This window comes from Theobroma umbraticum, unplaced genomic scaffold (assembly GCF_002168275.2).
Source record: "Theobroma umbraticum cultivar Fairchild unplaced genomic scaffold, ASM216827v3 scaffold_20.0, whole genome shotgun sequence".
In the NCBI taxonomy this organism is placed as follows: domain Eukaryota; kingdom Viridiplantae; phylum Streptophyta; class Magnoliopsida; order Malvales; family Malvaceae; genus Theobroma; species Theobroma umbraticum.
The window spans coordinates 4,561,441-4,585,133 of NW_018397266.1; the positions used below are offsets into that span (position 1 = coordinate 4,561,441).

Below are 23,693 nucleotides of genomic sequence, written 5' to 3' on the forward strand. Positions count from 1 at the left end.
CCAATATTATAATGTGTTATAATTTCAGGGGTTTAGTTGCAAAATTAAAGTTATTTTAACATAACTATATAAGTCACCTTTTAACTATTTTCCATATGAGAATTTTTCACAATTGAAGAAAACCTAGTTTTTGTCAAAAAAAGAAAAAAAAACGTTTTCTCTCTTTGCTGCCACTCCTTTTGTGTGAAAAAGAAAATTCCTTTTGAAGCAATTTTCAAGAGAGGTTTAACTAAGATTGTAAAAAAGAAGAAAAAGACAATTATTGTCCTCTTTGCTAGCACAAAGTATAGTTTAAAACTCTCTCCTTTGTTAAAGGTTTATGTGCAATTGTGTGCACTACCATTGAAGACCAAGCACTTAATTGGCTAGGGCTTTTTCTCCTTGTAGTGTTCGTTGGATTGTTTCAAGAAGTACCATTGTTATTACGAAATTACTTGGTAAGGTAACTTTCTAAATAATAATTAATTTTAATCTTTTATGTGTTAAATATCACTAAGGTAATCCATGGGTGAAGGCATGTTTTGATTGTTTAATTCTAAAGTTTTAATTATCTTTCCACTACGTATTTTGAGTATGTTGTCCATAGCCAAACTCATCACATATTTCATTCCACTTTTCAATATATATACCTCCTATAGATATAGAAAACATTCCTAGACTTAGATGTAGTATTAGGATTGTAATAACCAGCTAAGTATAAAGAAACAAAGCATGGGTATCTATGCTTAGTAACAACTTGGAAACAGAAAAAAAAGGAGAAAATGGCTTAACAACCTCACAAAACAACAAAATGAGAAAAACTAAATACGTATAACGTAGAGACACTAAAGCACTTGCTAAACGACATGTTAGACAAGCGTTTCACACTTTAAAGAAATAAACAAAATATAAAACTACGTCATTTTCTCACCTGTCAGTTGCTTTCTTCAAACACAGATTCTTTTTTCCCACAAAGCTTTAACTAGTTAACAATATTGCTTAACTGATTAAAGAGTTTTTGTTTTCCACCACTTCAAGCTTTAAATAGTTAATAATACTTCTTAACTAGTTAAAGAGTTTATGCCTAACTAGCTAAAAATTATTGTTTAACACACCCCCATAATCTTTAGCCTGGTAAACACACAAATTAGACCTTAGTGGCTCTAATCTATCTTTACCTAGCCTTTTAGTGAAGATATCAGGAAGTTGCTCATCTTTCATCTGTGTGAATCTTAAGTCAGAAAAAAACTTCCTTATCCTCTTAATGTGACTTGCAACAGTAGTAGTAGTTATATATTCAGCCTTTACTAATGATTGAATAACAATTTCTTGTTTTTTGAAGTTCCATGAGAAAGCACCATAGCCAAATGAGAAGCAAAAACCATCAGTACTTTTAGAATCATCAAATGATCCTACCCAATCACTGTTAGTATATTTACGAAGATCCCCACTCTTTGCCTTGCGATATCTAAGACCATAATTCATAGTGCCCTTAATGTACCTCATTGCCCTTTTAACAACCTTAAAGTGCATCTCAAAAGTAGATTGCATGAACCTTGAAAGCAAAATAGTTAAAAACTTTATATTTAGCCTCATTGCAGACAAATATAGTAGAAAACTAATAATATTCTTGTAAATAGAACAATTTGCCTCAACTGTTCCATCATTCTTCTTAAACTTTTCACCAATTGTTAATGGAGTATGTATAGGTTTCCAGAACTCTATTTTAAACCTCTTCAACAAATATTTTTCATATTTTGATTGATGTACAACAGTCTAATTTTACCTTTGTTGAACTTCCATTCCAAGAAAGTATGTCATCAATCCAAGATCAGTCAACTGAAAAACTTTCATCATCCAGTCCTTTAATTCCACCAAATACTCTATATCCATTGCAGCTCTCCAATTTGCATCATACTTAGCTTTAGTAAAACTTATTGGATCTGCCACAGCTACATTACATTTGTTATAGGTATCTTTAAGACTCCTTATGTGTCTAACTACTGGAATTTCATCTTCAATATGTGTTGAATCATCATTATTTCCTTGCAACTGATCTCTATTTACTAAAATCACTCCTTCAATACTTTTTGCAATTTGTTTTTCAAACTTGCATACTGTGCACAACTTCTCAAGTTTCTTTATGTCTAGTAAGCCTTCGACTAAGTAACTAGAGGCCATCTTAACTAGTGAGCTGTAGTTTACATGATCTGTTCTTTCGTACTAAAGTTCAGAAGTATCATGATCATTATAGAAAACTATATTCTCAACATTCATTATGTCCAATGGGTAATTGTTATTTTTCATTTAATTGTCAACAACTTAATACTAGTGGGCTCATATATGGTCCACCACTTATCTTTAAACAACAAAGCATAATGATTCTTAGCTAACTTCCCTACACTAAGTAAGCTTTGAGCAGCCTCAGGAACATAATGAACATTGTATATATTTTTAACACTAATAGAAGTATTAACAACAACTATCCCAATACCAAGTACTTTTAGAAAAACACCATTTTCGATCTTGACTCTAACTTTAAGACTTCTATTAAGTTCATTGAACAAGCTTTCATAACCTATAAGATGGTTAGAGCACCCACTATCAATCAACCAAGTTTTGTCAACTACTGATTTAGCATCAATCTTAGCCATAAATAGGACCTCCTCAACTTCATTAGCTTTTTCAGCTACATCAGGTTTTCCTTCATCCTCTAATTTTTTAGCTTTAAACAGTTTCTCCACATGGGCTAACTAGTTAGAAACCCTACACTTCACGTTTGGCCTATACCAACAGTAATTTGGAGAGTGATTCATGTTTTTACAATGAGAACATGAGGGATATTTTTCCTTCTGCTTACCATAATCAAATCGACTACCCTTGCCAATGAGCTTCTTTAAGCCTTCATCTTTAACTCTTAACCCTTTGGTTTTTGCAACTAAAGCATTTTCCATACGATATTTACACTTGAGGGCTTTCCTCTACTCTTGAGCAAGTAGTGCAATAATCAATTCATTCATTAAAATCTTGGTTAGGTCCTTTGAATCTTTTAGAGAGGAGATTTTAACTTTACATCTCTTTGGTGGACTTATCAAAATCTTATTAACATCTTTTCTTTCACTCACTTCCTCTCCCAAGAGCCTTAGTTGATTCCCTAACTTCATAACTTTGTCTATGTAGTCCTAGATACTCTTTTTTTTTTCATCTTCAAGATTCAAACTACCTTGAAAGATTTCGCGCTTGCATTTACCTGGTTCGCACACTTCCTTGATATTCTTCCTTCAAACTATCCCAAACTTGTTTAGGGTTATCATAGTTTATAATCGTCGCAAAAATGGTTTATGAAACAGTAGAGTGCAAGCATGACAATGCCTTGTAGTTTTGATATTTCATTACTGTGCTGTTTCATTTAACCCAATGTGGGATTGGCATGCCTTTGCAAAGAAGGATCCCCACCTACTTCTACTACCTCTTATAAATCAAAAGCCTTCAAATAGGCTTTCATCTTCGCTATCCAAAATTGATAATTCGTATTTGAGAAAATTGGAGAAGCTAAAGTGCTAAATCCTGTTATTGCCATTGATGTTGAGATCAAACACCACTTTGTAGAAGCTTTAAGATAAGAGTCCAACTATAGGTCCCTTAGGAAGCTAATGCTTTGATACCATGTAGAGATTTTGAGAGATATTATAGGAAAAGAACTCAAAGAAAATTTTTAGAGAAGAAAAAGGTAAAACAGAGCAAAATAAGATGTTGATTTTCTAGGAATGAGCTCACACATATTTCGTTTCACTTTTCAATATATACACCTCCTACAAATATGAAAAATAGTCCTAAGTTTAGAGGTAGCGTTGGGATTGTAAAAACCAGCTGAGCACAGAAAAACAAAGCATGGGTATTTATGCTCACTAACAACCAGGAAAAAGAAAAAAAAAGGGAGAAAATGGCTTAATAGCCTTACAAAACAACCAAAACGATGAAAAACTGCCTTTCAAAAAAAAATAACAAAAAACTAAATGCATACAAGGTAAAAAGACTAAAGCACTTGCTAAGCAACATGTTAGACAAGCGTTTCACACTTTAAAAAAATAAACAAAATATGAAATGATGTTATTTTGCCACATGTTAGCTACTCTCTTCAAACATAGTTTTTTTTTTCCCAACAAAGTTTTATCTAGTTAATAGTCTTGCTTAACCGATTAAAACGTTTCTATTTTCTACCACTTTAAGCTTTAATCAATTAATGATACGTTTTAACAAATTAGAGAGTTTCTGCTTGACCAATTAAAGTTAATTTTTCAACATTAATTTATAAGTATGAACTTATATAGATTCAATAGTGTCCCAGTGAATTAAGTACCTTATAGCTGCATTCATTCCCAAAGCAACCATGATCGTCCATCCCAAGATGTTCATGCTGCAAAAGTGAGTAGCAGAAATGTAAGCTATAGAAGTAAATTTACATTATAATGCCGAAATATGATACCTTGTTGGAAACCCACTGTAATCATGTGTCTTCATTGCAATTACATAAAATCCTTCTAGATAGTTTGACAAACATTAATAAATATAAATATATATATATATATATATATTGTGGACAAAAGAATTTGATCTCTGAAATTAATTTCTCTATTGGAGCAAATATATATCGATTTTCTTGTTCCTATTTCTTGTGATGATCAATAGGTAGAGTTAGAAGAACCGTCATGTGGCTGTCCATATGACATACATGCGTGCGTCAATGTGCCAAAATTCAATGCTGAATTGCTCACAATTCTAGCAAGAGTAACAGGCTTCAATGACAGAACATGCGGTCATGGTTAGTGCTCCTGTCGTCGCCTCTTAGGCTTCTTATCTTTGCCTTCTTTCCTTTCCTCTAGTAAGCATTCCATATTATTATTGGCTTTTTGTCTTTTGGAATTTATTACCCAAAAAGATACGGAACTTTGGGGAGAGAATAAGAAAGAGAAGAAAAAAACCTCAGGCAAAATGGTTTTAGTCCTGCATTTAATACTAATGGCTTGATTCGATCAATTTGAAAATTTTTCATAAATCATAGTCAAAAACCAACTTTGAATTCAAATCGCTATATCATAACATTTTATAATTAGCTCAGAATATAATTGAACAGATTCTTAACTTTTTCAAACCACTAATTTTAAAGTACAATTGTGATTCAACAATTCGCATTAATTAAAGGTTAAATAATGCTAGAAACTACAAGGTAAAACTCACCAGATAGACAATGCATCTACAGATACTTCAGCGTTCTTTAAATATCCAGCAAAGAGTATCAATGCCATAAAATACCATATCTCTAAACTGCACAAAATGAATCAGGAGTTATACAATTTAAGCACCTATATTCTGAATTTAATTCAAAATATTCTTAAAAAATGAAAGAGTTTATAAAAGACCAGCATGCATACTACTTGTTGGTCAAAAAGATTGGTGCGGTAGTGCAATCCATGCCGATATGTTAATCAACCCATTTGGAACATTATCATATAGCTATATAATTATTAAGCCTTCAAATTTTATGAATTTATTAAACTAGGTACACATCAATCCGACAACAGGTGAACTTCATGTTACTCGTGGAGTAGAAAACTAAAGAGAAGCTTTATTTTGTTGTCTTTGTTCAAAACAAAATCTTGAAGAGACAAATCCTGCCTGAACTTGGACACGAAAATAAAGCTAACGGCGCCGGAAAATTTAATTAGTGTTCCTGTACTTACCAGAGCATTATTGCTGATGCTAGTGACAATCTCACGAATCCCCATAAATGTTGAAAAGCCTTCCAGGAGAAGCCGGTCCAGGTGCGGCCACAAGTTCCGCTGATGATGTACAAGAACTGTGCCACATCTATGAATATCCATGATGCGTTTAGTACAATGGCTGCGCCCACTAGACCCAACCCAAGCTCTAACATTAACAGCCAGCTAAATAGTGTGTGCAGAGCCAAGGCCACACCGGCTATCACCGCCATCACCATCATCTTGCTCTGCGCCTGTAAGAACTTTGCCATGGGGAAATTAACGGCGTAAGCAAACAATTGTGGTATCATCCATATTGAGAATATTCCGGCAGCCTTGGATATGTTTGCCGTCTGCCCTATTAGATTCAAAATTGGGCCCGCAAATATGTATAGCAAGCTTAGGATCAAAGCCGTTGAATTGAGGATGACCCATGATCTTTGCATGTAAATCCCTAGCATATCATGCTGTCCTGCTCCAAACGCTTGGCCACATAATGTTTCTAGTGCGCTCCCCATGCCAAGCTTTTTGAAATTTAATCATGTGTTAATGTTAGTATTAGGAACTAACCAGAAACTGTTAAAAATGTAATAACACAGTTTTTGTAGTGAGAAAAGCAAGTTACGATTTATTGAGGTTGTATCATATAAAAACTCTATAAAGTTAATCGAACATATATTTTTTAATACTTAACAGTTAAAATGGTAGCTATCTATAATATGTACCGTACCATGGCGCCGAAGGAGAAACCGGCGATGACAGAATTCTCGACGGACACCGCTGCGAGAGCCAGAGTGCCAACCTGGCCAGAAAAGACTTGAGTGATGGCGCCAAGGGAGTACTGGCAGATGGAGGTGAAGATGGCGGGGCCGGCGAGGAACCAGAGCTTCTTGGACTCAATCAAGAATTCTCTAGAGAAGTCGCGAACGCCGTTGATCGGTGGGACGTCATGGGCGGCGGGGTTAAAGGTGGTGGAGGAGAAGGAGGCGTTTGAGGCTTTAGGAAGTAACTGCGATTGGAGGTGGTTGTCCTCGTCGACTTCCCGAGGGGAAAGTAGAAGCGGTTGCTTAACGTCCTCCATGGGAGACAAAGAAACCCGGATCGAAACTAGTATAGAATAATTAAGGCAAGCAGCTATGTTTCTTAAAAGGAGAAAGGCTTGATAGGTGGAGAGCGCATGGAGGAGTTTATAATGTGTTCATTATAAGATCCAGGGTCCAAAATTGATGAACTTAATAAACAATAAAATCATCTATGATATATGTATAGTTTTGTTAAACTCTTTAGAGGTAATATATTAGTGATTATGATTTGTCAAACATCAACAAAGAAAAAATCTTGCAAATTTCAATTTTTTTTTTTAATTTTAAGAAGGGAAGAGTGTTAGTGGTGGTAGTGAAGCTATCTATGAAAGTTAGATGGAAGATAGTTGTATATGATTGAACAGAAATCTTTCGAAAAAGAAACAAAATTAAGTGTCAATTTATTCAAGACTTTTTGTTCCCAATTTCTACGGGGATTGCAAAGTAGAGTTTACTTAAGTAGTTGTTATTAATACATATAATATAGTAACCCTTTAACAGATTCAATTGGTAATTTGGTTTATGTCCCCTGCCTAAATATGCCGGCCATCCCAAATTTATGGACGGATGTTAAGGTTTTATATTCATGTTCTCCTCGTAAAAACTAGAGTGTTTGGTCTAAACTTGACTTGGGATATATATCAATATATATTTGAAAATTGATTATGATACGTTGCCGTTTATAATTTTATATGTAGGCTCATTTTCCGCATTTACAGGGGAAAGTCGAAATGCAACATTTTTACTTAAAAGAATGAGGGAATTTTTCTATATCATCATAATCATGAATTCTGCCATGGACCTCACAAAATTAATATACATGGCCCATAATTTAAAGCCGAGCACGTACACAAGAAAGATAAAATTGCGACCAAGGAAAATGCTGCAAACCATTTAAGTCTTGTAGCATGAACTAATTAGGAATAACATTCTTCTTCTTCTTCTTTCTGTCATGATAATTTCTCTTTTTCTAATTATATTTGGATAATTATGTATGATGGGTGATGCTAGTGGCAACTCTTCATTGATTCCGCTTGCCAAAGCTGCTTATGAAACAGGAACCCCAATCAAATGTGTAATTAGTACCCAAGTATTTGTTGAATTCAGTCTTACACCACGAGATCGATCTTTTTTCACACTTGCTTGATTATAATGAACTTTAATTAATCTTATGCATTAATCAAATTAAATCATCGTAAAATTGAATTTTTAAATATATATATATAAGGTAAAATAATTCTTTATTACATTTTCTTGATTGGAAAGTAAGGTCATTTTAATTTAACATGTTTTGGACTCTATTTCTAAACGTGTGGAATAGTTAATACTATGAGGATGATAATAATCATTTCAAGATTTTACAAAGTATTGAGGAGTAGTCATTTTTTTGGAATAACTATACCTTCCCTTGAAAATAAATCAAACGGAGGAAAAAAATTTTTAGCAATAGAAGCGTAATGACTAACCAAACATGCCGTAAAGGATTCTGTTCCATCAAAACATCATGTTAAAATAAGATGTTCTCTCTTTTTTCTAAAACCTAATGGCAACCTTCATTCCTTAAGAAGTTTTCAAGCCTTTTGAAAAACAAAATGATTCAAAAGAATGGAGTCAAAAAAACCTTTGCTCTTCATTAGCAAGATGAAGACATATATATATATATATATATATGGCTTTAAATAATATCAAAAGAAGTTTTCTAATCTTAAACTTCTTTGGAGTGCAAGTAAAGACAAATGTTAACAAGAAAAGATTATATAAAAGAATAAATCCCATAAATAAAAAATCTTCCAATGCTCCCCCTTAAGTTGGAGCATGAAGAGTAGAAATGCCCAACTTGACCAATAGTTTAGGAAATTCATCGTACCCCGGTGCTTTAGTGAATACATCAGCCAATTGGTTTTGTGATGAAATAGTATGCGTAACAATAGTTTAGGACTGAATGTGTTGCTGAATGAAATGGCAATCTATTTCTATGTGCTTTGTTCGTTCGTGAAAGATTAGATTGGCTGTGATGTGAATAGCAACTTGATTGTCACAGAACAAGGGAATCGGTGTAGTGTGTGTCACTCCAAGACCTTATAAGAGTCGTATCAGCTAAATGATCTCACTAGTGGTGGTGCCCATGGCTCAGTATTCAGCCTCAACGAAAGAACAAAAAACCACAGTTTGTTTCTTAGATCGCCATGAGATGAGAGAAGAACCAAGAGAGATAATATAGCCAGTAATGGATTTGTGTGTCGTCGGACATCCTGCCTAATCTGCGTCACAATATACTCATACAGATAGTGAACCATTCGAAGGAAGCAAAATACCTTGTCATGGGGTTCCTTTGAGAAATGCAACTCTTTATGCGCATCATCAAGAAATGGTTGTCGTGGGCATGCATATACTGGCTAAGAATATGTATTGCATAATTGATATCTAGACGAGTGATGGTGAGATAAAGTAAACGATCTACTAGGAGACGATAGTGCTCTAGATTAGTGCAAATTTAATCAGAGTCGAATGAAAGCTTATGCTATTGCTCTATGGGAAAGTTGGTCGGCTTGTAACCTATGAGACCATTCTTAGCTAAGATATCAAGTACATACTTACGCTGGCTTAGTGCAATACCTACTGGAGAACATGCCACTTCAATTCCAAGAAAATACTTGAGTTTGCAAAGATTTTTTATGTGAAGTTTTGCATCCAAATAAAGTTTCAGCTTAGAAATACAATTGGAATATGTTCCCATGATGATGACATCATTAACATATATAAGAATTACAATAAAAGATCCTTCCATATGAGATAAAGTGAACAAAGAGTGATCCACCTTTGATTAACAAAAACCAATGGAAATAAGAGAAATGATAAACTTGTGATACCAATTGCGAGATGCTTGACGGAGTCCATATATAGATTTCAGTAATTGACAAACTTGCTGCTCCCCCTGTTTAGCAAACCTTTGTGAGATCTTCAGTAGACTTCTTCCTCCAAGTCACCATGTAAAAAGGCATTATTCACATCCAATTGATGCAATTCTCAATGCTTCATTGAAGCAAGTGCCAATAAACAATGTACGATGACTAATTCAACAACAAGAGCAAATGTCTAATGAAAGTCAATACCTTCAATTTATGTGTAACCTTTAGTAACAAGTGTGCCTTATAGTGCTTAATGCTTTCATCTAGTTGATATTTGACTTTGGAAACCCATTTTCAATCAATAGCCCATTCACCAAAGGGTAAAAGTTGTAAAGTCCAAGCATGATTTACCCTTAAAGAGGAAATTTCCTTCGTCGTGGCTTCTTTCCAATGCGCATGTTTACCTACATGAGAAAATAATTTTGACTCATTGGTGGATGAGATGGATGCTAAGAAGGCAACGTGACTAGGAGAAAATTTAGAGTAAAAAATAAATTGTGAAAGAAGATGTACCATTGATTGGCCAAAAAAGGAGATGAGAGCGGCGAAATGCTTAAGGGAGCGAGAAAAGGGGTAAAATATAATCATAACAAGATAAGGAGCATGAAACTTGTGATTGTCATTTGCCTAAATTAAGACAAATTTCTAAAACAACGTTTTCAAACTCATTGACAAAGTTAGAACTAAGTAGGTTAGATAAGAAGGCTATTGTGGCTAACAAATCAGATTTAATTGACTCAAATCCAGCACTAGCAAGTGAAAAGGACTCATGTAGATTGGTGAATGAGGTGGACCCAATCATAGTAGACTCATGTGCAATAATTGGCAATGTGGATTTGTCTATTGCAAGTCTGCTATTTTAAGACACACTGATTATGGTTGTAGTTAGGTTGACGCTTGTAGATGACTCACTAAGCCTAAGTTTAGTGACATTGGGCATTGCATGGTTGAATGGATTATCTAATTTAGTAGTCTGACCCAAATCAATTACATGTACAGATTTTGCTGCTGAGGAATCCACAAATGGAAAAATGTCTTCTAAAAAATGAACATCCCGCAAAATATAAATCTTTTTTCTTTTAATATCATAAATTCTGTATCCTTTTTGCCGACTAGGATACTCAACAAAAACACCTGGTTAGCACATGGAACAAACATGTCACGTGGCTTGCTATTTATATGATCGTAACAAAGACATCCAAAGGTTCTCAAATGATCATATATGGGACTTTTTCCAAGTAAAATCTCATATGGAGTTTTATTTTGTAAAATAGTAAGTGACATGCAGTTGATCAAGTATACGGCAGCAAGAACACATTCATCCTAAAATGAAATAGGAAGATGAGCTTGAAATTGTAATGCTCGTGCAACTTCTAAAATATGCCTATGCTTTCACTTAACAACTCCATTTTATTGTAGTGTATCTGTACAGCTAAATTGACATTCCATGCCATGATCAAAGTAATGAGTCGTTAAATGATCATGAGTAAATTCTAAGCCATTGTTTGTCCGTAGAATTGCAAGATATACGTTCTAGTTTTTGAGTTGTATTTCATGAAGAAAACCCATGTTGCTCAACTGAAATCATCCACTATGGTTAAAAATTAGTGAGATCCAGAAAATGATTTTGTTTTGTATGGGCCTCAAATATCACTGCGTACTAAGTTAAAAGCATGCATAGTCATATTTTTTATTGATGGGCAAAGATAATCGTGTTTGTTTTGCTTTACAACAACATCACAAAATAAAGTCTTCTTGCAATCAAAAGAAATGGATAAATTAGGAACCAAAGGAATATGATTTACTAATAAATGCCTTAAGCATCAATGCCATAAACTTGCATTAATTGAATTTTTTTATTAATGCATTCTCCCCTCTCATCTGCTTCAAGTAATAAAGATCATTCCACTCTCTACCCACTCCAATCAGCTTCCTCAAGGGTATGTCCCGAATCACAAAAAAATCAGCCAAAAAGTTACCGTACAATGTAAGTCATGTGTCAATTTACTAACAGACAATAAATTGAAACAAGAATTAAGGATCCCAAGAACTCACTCAAGGATTAATCTTTTTCCAGAAGTAACTTGGCCCAATGCATGAACCTATATTATTTCACCATTAGGAATTTCTATCGATGGTGTACCAAGTTAAGATACCACATTTGATAAAGAGTCTATATTGTGGGTTATATGATTTGTGGCTCCTATATCTATAGCCTATTCATTGTTTCTCTTACCGAAAAAATTGAAGGTTACCATGTTTGTAGATAGGTTACTTGTTGATGATTCATGACTACCTAGTAAAGTTAAAAACTACTGATGCTATGCAGAAGTCAAACTCGGGATAGGTGATCCAACGTTATCCACAATGGCAGCACATGCAATTCCTGAACACATATTTGTCACTACGTTGTCGCCCCATTAATTTCCCCGTGAACGCGATTGATCACTATTTGTTTATTTACTGCTCTTTTTTCTAGATTTGTGCCAATTTGAATAACCAATCACCTTGAAACAATATTCTTTGCTATGGTTTGTCTTCCCATAATGGATACAAGATGAAAATTGGCTACGACTTTCATCATCATTTTTCTTTTGTCACAAATTATTTTCTTTAGTCAATAGGGTAGTAGCTTCCATGATGAGTGCATGAGTTATAGCAACCAAATGTTGCTTCTCTTCTTATGCTGCAATAGCGTAAGCTCTTCCAAGATTTGACAATGGGTCAACACTCAATATTTGTGACCGAACAGTTAAATATACTTCATCAGGTCCCATCCAAAAATCAAAAACCTTTTCTTCCTCAGGCATAGATTGCATCCCTTTTGCAGCACCACAGGTACATCCACATTTGCATGATGGGACTAGATTGAAACTCTATAACTTACAGCAGATGGTTTTTAATTTACAGTAATAACATGAGGTTAAGGATTTCTCTTGTTGTAAAAGAGCTATGGTGAGCTTCAACCTGTAGACTCTCGACGTAATTCCCTGAGTAAATCTTTCTTCCAAATTTACCCATGTTTCTCTTGTAGTTACACAAGAGCAGCACTACCTTGAAGCTCTTTAGCAAGTGCATTTGTAAGCCATGAAAGAAACACTACATTGCTTTGTATCCACGGCTATAAATCCAGAGAATCAACATTTGGTTTTTCATCGTTGCATCCACAAAACTTATTTTGTTTTTGTAATAGAGCTCATTTATAAAGCTATACTTCCATGTGAAACAATTATCTCCATTTTCACTAATAGGGTGCGTCATAAAAACTAGATCTGGATGACCAGACGAATACAAGTAGTATGAAGAAGTAGCATCAATGACTTGGCTTTGACTAGTGCTCGCAGTCACCACCAATTTTTCAGTACTTTGACCTTTGTCATTATTCGCATCATCAACTACCATTTTCAAAAAAAAAAAATTTCGTAACCTACTCTAGTATCATGAAAAACAAAATGACTTAAAAAAATAAAGTTAGAAAAATCCTTACTTTTCATTAATAAGATGAAGATATATATATATATATACATGACTTACTTGAAATACAAGTTAAACAAATAATACAAAAAGAAGTTTTTTAATCCCATATTTCTCAACGGTAACCTTCCTTTACATGGGAGTTCCGCTCACAGTCGACGTATATAATAGCTGTAGTTCTGACTTCGGAGGCAGTAACCCTAGCTAAACCTCAACGCAACATCCAGCCTCGGGTAGGTAAGGAAAAGAAACGGGACGATAAGCATGTTATTTTTTAAATATGTTTAGTAATTAATTAAAGGCTAAATGTTGTATATAAACATAAATAACCTCAATTAAAGAAAATTAGAACACAGATTCGAGTGAACTAGTAAAGATTTTATTTTGAAACATAGTAGTAAAGATCTTATTTTGAAACATTTTTTTTTCTTTTTCTGCCTTTATACATATAAATAAAACATAAGTGGATTTTCATGGTCAAAGGTTTTTGAAACTTCTAAATTTTGTCATCAAAACCAATTTTATGCCACCATTTCTTTTTTTTTTTTAAATACGCAATCACGTCCTACACTACTAAAGAATATGTAGCTTCCAAACTTATTTACTCTTGTTTGGTTATCATGCATATTACTACATTCATTCTAATGTGCGCATCCAAATCCCATGCAATAATTAACATATGGCTGGAGGAGGAGGCAGCAGCCGTAGCTTCCAAACGTTACTATTACTTACATGCATACCTGTTACCAAAACGGAACTGATATATAAGACCCATGGCTTTAGGAGGAAGCATTACTGTCGTCTTTCGTCTTGTATATTTATGGAGAAAAATAATATTGATGTCGGCGATTAGATGGTTTTGAGCTTATTGGTTCTTTAGGCAATTTACATGTCAAAGGTAAAACTCATGATTGGTAATAGCTACCAGTCAAACCCAATATCTCAGTTGTCTTCAATGGTAGTCTGGTAGTGTAGAATGGTTGTTAACAAGGATTATTGAAGGAGGGATTCCATGGTCAATTCACTTCAAAGCCTTAAAGGATCGAAACAGACAACTGCGTCATCAATGAAAAAGAATGTTTGAAAGTCGTATAGAAATAGACATATAGGCAAACTGATTTCCGTCTGTCTTCTGAAGCTGATAATGACAAGAGAATGGTACTACATAAATAGTCTACATACAATGTTATTCAAAACAATAAAAAAGCAATACTGCTACTGTAATTACTTGTCTTCCTCCCGCAGGGGCGGATGATAGCTTAATCATGGGGGGCTGTGAATCTCAAAATTTTTAAAATTATTTATTATATTTTTTTAATATCTTTTCAAAATATTTTTTATTTAATAATTAATATAAATAAAAATAATAAAATAATCACATAAATTACACTCAATTTTATTCTCACTTTTCATTTTATCCACATCTTTTTCTCTCTCTTTCTTTTGGAATATCTCTTCCCTTTTGTGTTTTTTTTTTACTTTACTTTTTTTCCGTATTCTTTGTAATCCACCATCAAAATACACTTTATTTTTTAATAAAGATCTATAAGCTTATTAGCTTAAATAAGGAAGGATAAGACCCACTTACCACAATTATGTGAAATTAAAAAAAAGTAAAAGTTTTCTTTTATCTTTTTTTTCTATTATTATTATTATTATTTTCATTTATATTCTATTTGTTTCTATGTTTTATATTTCTATAGATTTTTTTTTAAAATTTCATTGAACCATCAACCAAGTTCTTCATCTGCTTGTTATGTTCTTTCTTTTTCTGTTATATGAATTTTATTTTTTACGATTTTAGTTTTTAAAAATTAAAAAATTATTATATAATTTTTAAATATATCTATTGTGTTGTACTATTGATTGTAGTTTAAAATTTTATTAATTTATTATTCTTTCATTAATTTTGATTGTTATATTAATTTGCTTTTTTTGACTCTTTCAGTTTCTATGTCAACTATAGAGAGAGCCTTTTTAGTAATGAAAATTATAAGAACAAGATTTCGGAATAAAATAGATAATGAGCTTTTTTTTTAGATAATTTAGTTGTTTATATTGAAAAAGATATTACTAACCTTTTCATTATAAAATTAATAATTAATAAATTTGAACATAAGAAATATTATCGAGTACAATTTTTCTAAAGACTATTATAGATCTTTCTTTTTTTGTTTCTTTTGATTTATATGTTACATAAAATTATTATCTATTATGAACCTTTTGATTGTTGATTAAGTTTAATATAATAATTTTAAAAAATTTTAACCTTCATTTCTTTTTTATTTTGTTCTTTTCAGTAAAAATCGGTTAGTTCCATCCATGTCTTCCATTGTTTCCCTATAAACAAGGAAAAAAAATTGCCCTTAACTGTTATTATGTTATAGCTCTAGTCTTAACTTTACTAAAGCCTGCTGCAGAAGAAATAACTCAGGCCTCAGGTTCGGAACATGGCCGGCCCCAAGTGAGTACAAACTCACCTCATAGATAAACATTTTCTTTGTTATTTTCTTTTTTTTTTAAGAATCAAACAATTTAAAAGTGACAAAGTTAATTCGAATATTCGAATATTTGTTTGACTCACCTTAACACGATCTAACTCAATTTGAAAAAAAAAATAACAATTCAAACTCGAAACAATTCAAATCAGAAATGACTCACACTTGACATGAAACTCAAACAAATCAAATTGACCTAAGAATAAATTAAGTATAATTTTCTTTTTAAATTATTAATTTAATTAAAATACTATAAATATAGCATAAACTATTAGACCATTTATCATTAATAATTTTAAATTATGTTTTAAAATATCTTTTATTTACTCTTGCACTTTTTATATAATTTGAAAATTATCCTTATTAATTATGATTAAAAAATTAAAAAATAAAATTTTCTGTTATTAATATTAAATTCAGCTCTTACAATTATATATCATAAGTAAAACTTTTTGTTAAAATTTTTCTCTTTTTTTCAGTCTTATGGAATAATAAAATAAATAATCAGAATAGATAAATAATAACATTGGAAATTCATCTTGTGGAGAAGAAAGAATTAAAAGATGTTTAATTTTTTGTTTCATTTTGAAGAAAAAAACTGTAGGAAATTGAGCTTGTCAGTTGACCTTTAATTCTTGAAGAGAATTGATGTCATCATTATAAACACAAGGATATTTTATTTGCACGTTGCAGCAAGTCTAAATATAACAAATTATATTAATGCTAAAATTATATATTAAAATCTAAAATCCTATCAATGAAAAGAAAAAAAAACATAATAGTATTATGTTTTAATAAATATATAGTCTCCATTATCATTTGTTGAAAAAGTTATGGGAGAAAAAATAATCATGTTTAGTTTTAAGTGTCAAACATTAAATGATGGATTAATCAATAAATTATTGTCACATTATTTGGTAAAAAATGGTATAGCATATAGTGATTTCATTATTTTACTTTGTAAAATAGAAAAAATTATCATCCAATTACATGCCGCTACATAGACTTGATGATGTCATAACCATCTAATTAATTATAAAAATTTATTGGTAGGATTATTCAAAGACATATAGTTGAATCAATTCACTTATGTGTCATATATATTTATCCCTCGAAATAATTTGAAGTTAATATTTAAATTAGATCAATTAAAATTTAATTATTGGTCATCCAATTTATTTCTAAATAAATTAAGGGGATTTAGAGATAATATTCATATTTTTACCAATCAAAATTTAACTGTTGGTCATATAATTTATCTCTAATAATTATGATAATTTAGAGATAAAAATCAAATTCAATTATTTAATTTTTCTCTTAATAAATTTAGAGATAAAACTTAAATTTGGCCAATCAAAATTCAAAGACTCAAAGTTCAACCAGTCAAAAGACTTTCAATGCGTCACTATGATTTATCTCTAATTAAATTAAAATAATTTAGAGATAATTCAAAGAAACCATATTCTTATCAAGGTTTGTCATCTAGCACTATAAATGGGGGGCTCCCCCATGCCATTTGCATCATTTAGAGGCATTCGAAGATTCAGAGCATTTTGGAGATCAAGAAAGGTAGAAGATTTCTGAGGTGAAGATATAAAGTGAAGTTTGTGATCAAGATATCAAGCAAAGTTCATGATCAAGTTATTAAGTGAAGTTCGTGATCAAGATATCAAGTAAAATTCGCGATTAAGATATCAAGCGCGATTAAAATATCAAGCGAAGTTCGTGAACAGGATATCAAGCGAGGTTTGTGATCAAAATATCAAGTATAGTTCGTTATCAAAATCAAGTTGTCAAGACCCTTGAAGTAAAGATATCAAGCAAATTTTGTGATAAAAAAAAGTTCAAGTTTGTGACTCTTAAAGATAAAGTGAAAAAATTAATCAATAGAGTTCTAGAGATTATAACTCACATCAAATATGTGATATTTATATCAAAATTTTCAAGTCAAGAAATTTTGACAAGAAATTTGTGTGTACAAATTTCTAACACGCTTGGTGGGACCATATTTGCCTCTCATCTTCTTTTTTCAAATGAATTTTCAAATCACAAATGCCTCCTGAGAAGAATCTCGCTAGCAATCCCTCTATCAAGCCTGTTTGAGCTAATCCTGTAGTCTTTCTGACTTCATCATCAAGCACGGATGCTCCAACACATCCATATGGTACTCGAAGAAAAATGAAAGTTCTTACTAAATTGTATGAGCACACTTTCCCAATCGTCAACCAAAATCCTCTATATGATACTTTTACCCCAAGTTTTGAATAAGTCTTTGATATACAACTTGTTTCCTATAAGGGATCAAGTACAAATCAACTCCCATTCAAGGAATGCAATGGCTATTCAAGCAATAGCTTTGTTCCATCATCCCTTTGCCAAAGTTCTTCATCAAAAGCGAATTTTCGAGCAATGGATGCATGACAATTGGAACAACATCTCCAGAATAACAAGTTATGCTTTTTTCAAAGAATTTGGAATCTCTGATGACAAGTATCAGAGAAAAAGATAAACAAATTACCTCAAAGATGACAAAAATTAGCAACATAACTAGAAAGGCATTAATTGATCATGGCCAAAATCAATGCCACGATCTTCAAGATAATAAGGAGAAGTCCACTATGGATGTGGAAAACAATCTCCAATAAAAATCCAATGAAGCATTCACCACCAACTAATTGAAGGAATTCATCAAGGAACAAGTGGAAAATGTCTCCCAACTATCATTCACTTATGCCAAGCCATACTCTCAAAAGATTGATCGCATGAGGATGCCACTTAATTACCAAGCACCAAAATCAATTTAATGGTAAAGAAAATCCTCGTCCACATATTGCACATTTTGTGGAAACTTGCAACAAAGCTGGCATCTATGGCTATCTTATGGTGAAATAGTTTGTCCACTCTCTAAAAGGCAACACCTTTGATTGGTACACAAACTTGGAACCTAGGATGATTGACAATTAGGAGCAACTAGAACATAAGTTCCTTAATTGCTTCTATAGCACTCAACATGCTATGAGCATGATTGAACTCACAAGTTCGTGCCAATGGAAAGATGAGCATGTTATTGATTAAATCCACAAGTGGAGAAATCTCAATCTCAAATGCAAAGAATGATTGTCTGAGTCTTAAACCCTTGACATGTGCTTCTAGAGGATGAATTAAGGATTATGTTGCATTTTCAAGGCATTAAGCCTAAAAGTTTTGAAGAATTAACTAGTCATGCCCATGACATAAATTTAAGCATGTCACCAATTGGAAATCAAGAACCAATAGTGCAAGAACCAAAGAAGAACAAACAAGATATCAGTAAAGAAAGCAAAACTTTGACAAATAAGGGAGAAGGGAAATAGTCTATTATTGTGAATACCCAACCCATCAACATGACTACCAAATCAAAGAAAACCTACAAGACGAAGCTTGGTCACCCACGAGGTAAAAGGAAAGTGTCTTTAAAAGAAAGGCATGAGTAAAAGTATCCTTTCCATGACTCAGATATCATAAAAATGTTGGAAGAACTTCTAAAAGCTAAGCTCATTCAATTGTTAGAGATGAAATGACTTGAAGAAGAAAAAATGGCCCCAATTACTGCAAGCACCATCACTTGATTGGTCACCCTATAGAAAAATATTTTGTCTTAAAAGACAAAATCATGGGGTTATACAAGGATGGAGAAATTGAGTTTAAAGAAAAAAACGGTGGTAGCAAATGCGACATCAGCAACTAGCATGTTTTCTCCACTTAATATGTGGAACACAAATATAAAATTTGGATCTTTCGACTACGTAATGTCAACTCCAAATATGGAAGATGCACCTAATCCTCAATATAATAGGGGCAACTTTTATGGCTTTATAGTTGAGAATCCAGACAATAAAGGATGGATTTTAATTACTTATCAAAGAGGAAAAAGAAAGAACCCTCCTAAGAACAAGTGAACACCTAGAAGATCAAAATGGTAAAACAACCATTAAGGAAAGTAATGCAAAAGACAATCTCAAGGAACATAAACAGGTGTCAGAAATTAATTATGTGAAAGCTTAGATGACTAATCATGTTGTCTGAGTTCATGCCAGTTCAATTCAAAAATAACAATTCAATTCGCTCATCATGTTTCCAAATTGATGAAATTGTTAGGAATGAAGAAAAAATTAAGTTTGATTCTAATTCCTTTTAGGTGTTGAAATTACATTTTCTGATGAAGACTTATTATTGGGGTTTACCCCTCACAATTGACTTTTTTTTGTTCAAGGATATAGTCGTGAATAGAAAACTAATCAAATCCCAATAGATGATAGATCTGTTGTTAACTTGCTCCCACTAAAAATAATCAAAGAGCTTGGAATGCCTTTGGATGAATTATCAAAGAGTCATTTAATAATCCAAGGTTTCAATTTTGAAAGGCAAAGAACTGTAGGAGAAGTTAAACTTTAACTTATCATTGATGAAATGGAATCCAATCCATTGTTTCATGTGATTGATGCTAGCACAACATACAACATGTTGTTAGGGGTGCTCTTGGATACATCAAAATGGTGTTGTTTCATCAACAATTGATCAATGCTTCAAATATTGTAAAATAGTCAAGTGAAGATAAACAACATAGGCGCTAAACCATTTATTACAGTAGAGGCACATTTAGCTAATGATAAGTTCTACTTGGAAAGTACCTTTGTGAAAGAGATATAACTTTAAAACGATCAATGATAGGATGAAAGAAAATCATCAAACGAGAAAAGAAAAAAATCATTTTCATCACCAAAAAGAGAAAACGATATTATTGGAGCCTTAAAGAATTTGACTTAGCCACTCACTAGCTTGGAAGAGTCAAAAATTGCTAAATCTCCATTAAAGGGATTTGTAAGGCCAACAAAAAGACCATTGATTGAGCATGATGATCTTCCATCTCAGAGAGATAATGGTTTTGACCTTAATGCTTATAAGCTTCTAATAAAAGTTAACTACAAGCAAGAAGACATTTCCAAATTAGTACATGAGCCTAATGAACCAACTAAAGAAACTCCAAAAGATCCCTTCAAGAGTCATAGAGTTTGGTAGAACAAAGAAAATGTTGTCAAAGCTAAAAAATCAGGGTTATGATTTACACAGCCTTAAAGTTGAAGATTCATAAAGAAGTTCCAAGATATATAACAGCTGTTGAAGTTGACGAATGTGGAGACCACCAAATTCTAGAAAATTTAAATTTAATGTGAATGGGGCTTTTCAAGGATGCCCTGGTGAGACCAAAATTGGTGGTGTTCTTAAAGACAACGAAGGAAGGATTTTGATGCAATTTTCAAAATCCTCTAATTGGGGTGATGCAAATAAAGCAAAACTTCTTGCAATCAAAGAAGCACTCCTTCTTTTGATGTTTCTTTACAGGCCCATACTCATGAACTTATTATTGAAAGTGATTCTATGAATGTGGTTAAGCGCATTCATAATCCATCAATTGTGCCTTGGCAAATTCGAAACATAATGTTACAAATTTAGAATTTAAGCTCTAAAGTGGAAAAATGGGATATCATTCATTTTCTAAGTTCAACTAATTATATTGTCGATTTCTTGGCTAATGAGGGTGTTGGTAGAGTTTTAGATTTTATTTTGATTCCTCCCTAAGATTTTATTCTTTTTGCTCGTTTTTGGCTTTCATGCTGCAGCGTTATAACTATGCTAATTGATTTCTTCCTATGATGTTTGATTGGTTTATGATCCCAAGGGTGGATAAGGATGCATCTGTTGTTGTGGCCATTGTTTCGTAATCATCTTATTTTCTAAAGACCTCATGTTTATGTTCTTTTTTTTTCTTTTCTTTCGTTCTTCTATTTTTTTTGTGATATAATTTTCTCTGCTAGATTGTTTGAGTGGTTTTTGTCTTAGTTTTTGGATTCAATGGTTTCTATTGTTGTTAGATCTCTATTTTGATTAGTTCTCGGCTTTTGATTAATAAAAAGCATTTTCTGGTTGTATTTGTATAGGGATCTTCTTTTCCTTATCTTATTTAATAAATCTCTATCTTTTAAAAAAAATCTAATTTATCTCTAATAATTATGATAATTTAGAGAAAAAATAAAATTTGATTATTTAATTTATCTCTAAATAAATTTAGAGATAAAACTTCAATTTAACCAATTAAAATTTAAGGACTTAAATTCTAGCCAATCAAAAGACTTTCAATGAGTCATCATGATTTTATCTTTAATTAAATTCAAATAACTTAGAGGTAATTCAAAGAGACCACTGATGTTGGTAATCTAGCAAATGACAAGTAATTTTACTATTTGTCTTATTTATTTAAGTGTCTTATTAGGAATTGTAAGAATAATAGAATTTTTATTTTTATTTTAATTTACTTGGATGACAAGTAAGTTTAGGTTTAAGAATTTACATTTCTTGTACTCCAAGGAAGTATTGGGTAAGATACTTTCTTATATAAATTTACTTTACTTGCACTCTAAGTTTAAGTTAAATAGGATTAAGTTATTATAAAAAGCACTCTTAGACTTAGTTATTAGACAATTTATTTTGAAATTATTGAATAGTATTATGTTTTTTCTTTCAAATTTTAAGTTTAAGTTTCTATGTTTGAAACTTGATTATTAACCTTCAAGGCTCTATCGAATGCTAGTTTTTGTTTTCATGCAAACTTGTTGCATCAATTTGTATCAGAGTGAGGAAAAACTCACTTAATCTAATGGTATATGACGCAGTTATGATAGGTGGCAATTCTTATGGCAAAGATCATGGAATTGAGACCTTGAGATCTGCAGTGCAAGATCAAGGGGTGGCGTTGGGAGCTTTTGGATCAATGAATAGATCTCAAATTCCAGTGTTTGGAACAACACTTTGAAGATATTGCATATTGATTTGATGCTCTAAGGGTAGATGCTAATAAAAACTGGAATGACAAAAAGCCATGTACTAGAAATGATGTAGCTCGCGGACAGCCTATTGGTAGATCTATTCCTACAAACTGGCATAAACAATAGATCTACATGAAAGATTCAGACAACAAAGATGATTAGTTGGTAAAACTTGTGAGATACACTAGATATGGAAAGAATAATTATAGTGATTGAGATACATAAAGATTTCACATTAAAAATGGATATTCCTTACTTTAATAGGAGTTTAAATATTGAAGAATTTTCAGATTAGATTATAGAAATATATATGTTTTTTCAATATATAGAGATTCCAAAAGGAAACAACGTGAGACTTTTTGCTTGCAGATTAAAAGGTGTTGCTTCTGCATGGTGGGAAATGTTACCATCCAAAAGGAATCACAAAAGGAAAGCACTAGTTAAAACCTAGTACAAGATGAAGTAGCTATTACAAAAAGATTTTCTTCTTCCTGATTATGAGTAGATTTTGTTCCAAAAGTATCCAAGATGCCATCAAGTTTAGAAAACTGTACATGAGTATACTACGAAATTTATAAGACTAGAAAAAAAGAATGACTTGAGGGAGACCGAAGGGCAACGGGTTACCAAGTATCTTGGGTAGTTGAAGCCAATTATCAGAGAAAATATAAAGGTACAAGTATTGCGAAATTTATCTAAAGCACAAAATACTGCTTTAAAGGCTAAACTAATGTTGCAGAAAATGAACAAACTTGATTATTCTCATAGGAGTTACAACGGGGATAATCATAGGACATCTAATGACAAGAATAAACTAGTACATGATAGTTTTATGCGTAATGATTGGTACAAGAAAGATAAAGCCACTGAAAAGTAGAAAGTGACAGATACGAAGGAGCAGTAAAAAGCAATAAATCTATATGCTAAACCAATCCCAGGGAAATGTTTTAAATGCAATCGACCTAGTCACAAATCCAGGGACTGTTCTATTAGAAAAGCAATCCATGTGGTGGAATGGGAAAAAAGGATGACGAGATTTGTTGTGGTCTGAATAGGGATGATGACGAGTATGGGGATTACGATGATGGGCAGAACTATGCAATGAGAAAAATGATGTTATCTCCAAAAC

At 32.3% G+C, this 23,693-nt stretch overlaps 1 pseudogene across 1 annotated transcript in view; it reads right to left on the reverse strand.

Moving 5' to 3' along the window:
• Window positions 1–7,086, reverse strand: part of LOC110423521 (protein DETOXIFICATION 29-like) — a 9,939-nt pseudogene extending 2,853 nt beyond the window's left edge. Inside the window, exons 1-4 of the transcript XR_016351688.1 lie at window positions 6,469–7,086; window positions 5,721–6,262; window positions 5,218–5,304; window positions 4,340–4,396 (exon numbers count right to left, since the gene is read on the reverse strand). The product of XR_016351688.1 is annotated as a protein DETOXIFICATION 29-like (transcript). The remainder of the gene's footprint in view (window positions 1–4,339; window positions 4,397–5,217; window positions 5,305–5,720; window positions 6,263–6,468) is intronic.
• Window positions 7,087–23,693: the final 16,607 nt, after the last annotated feature.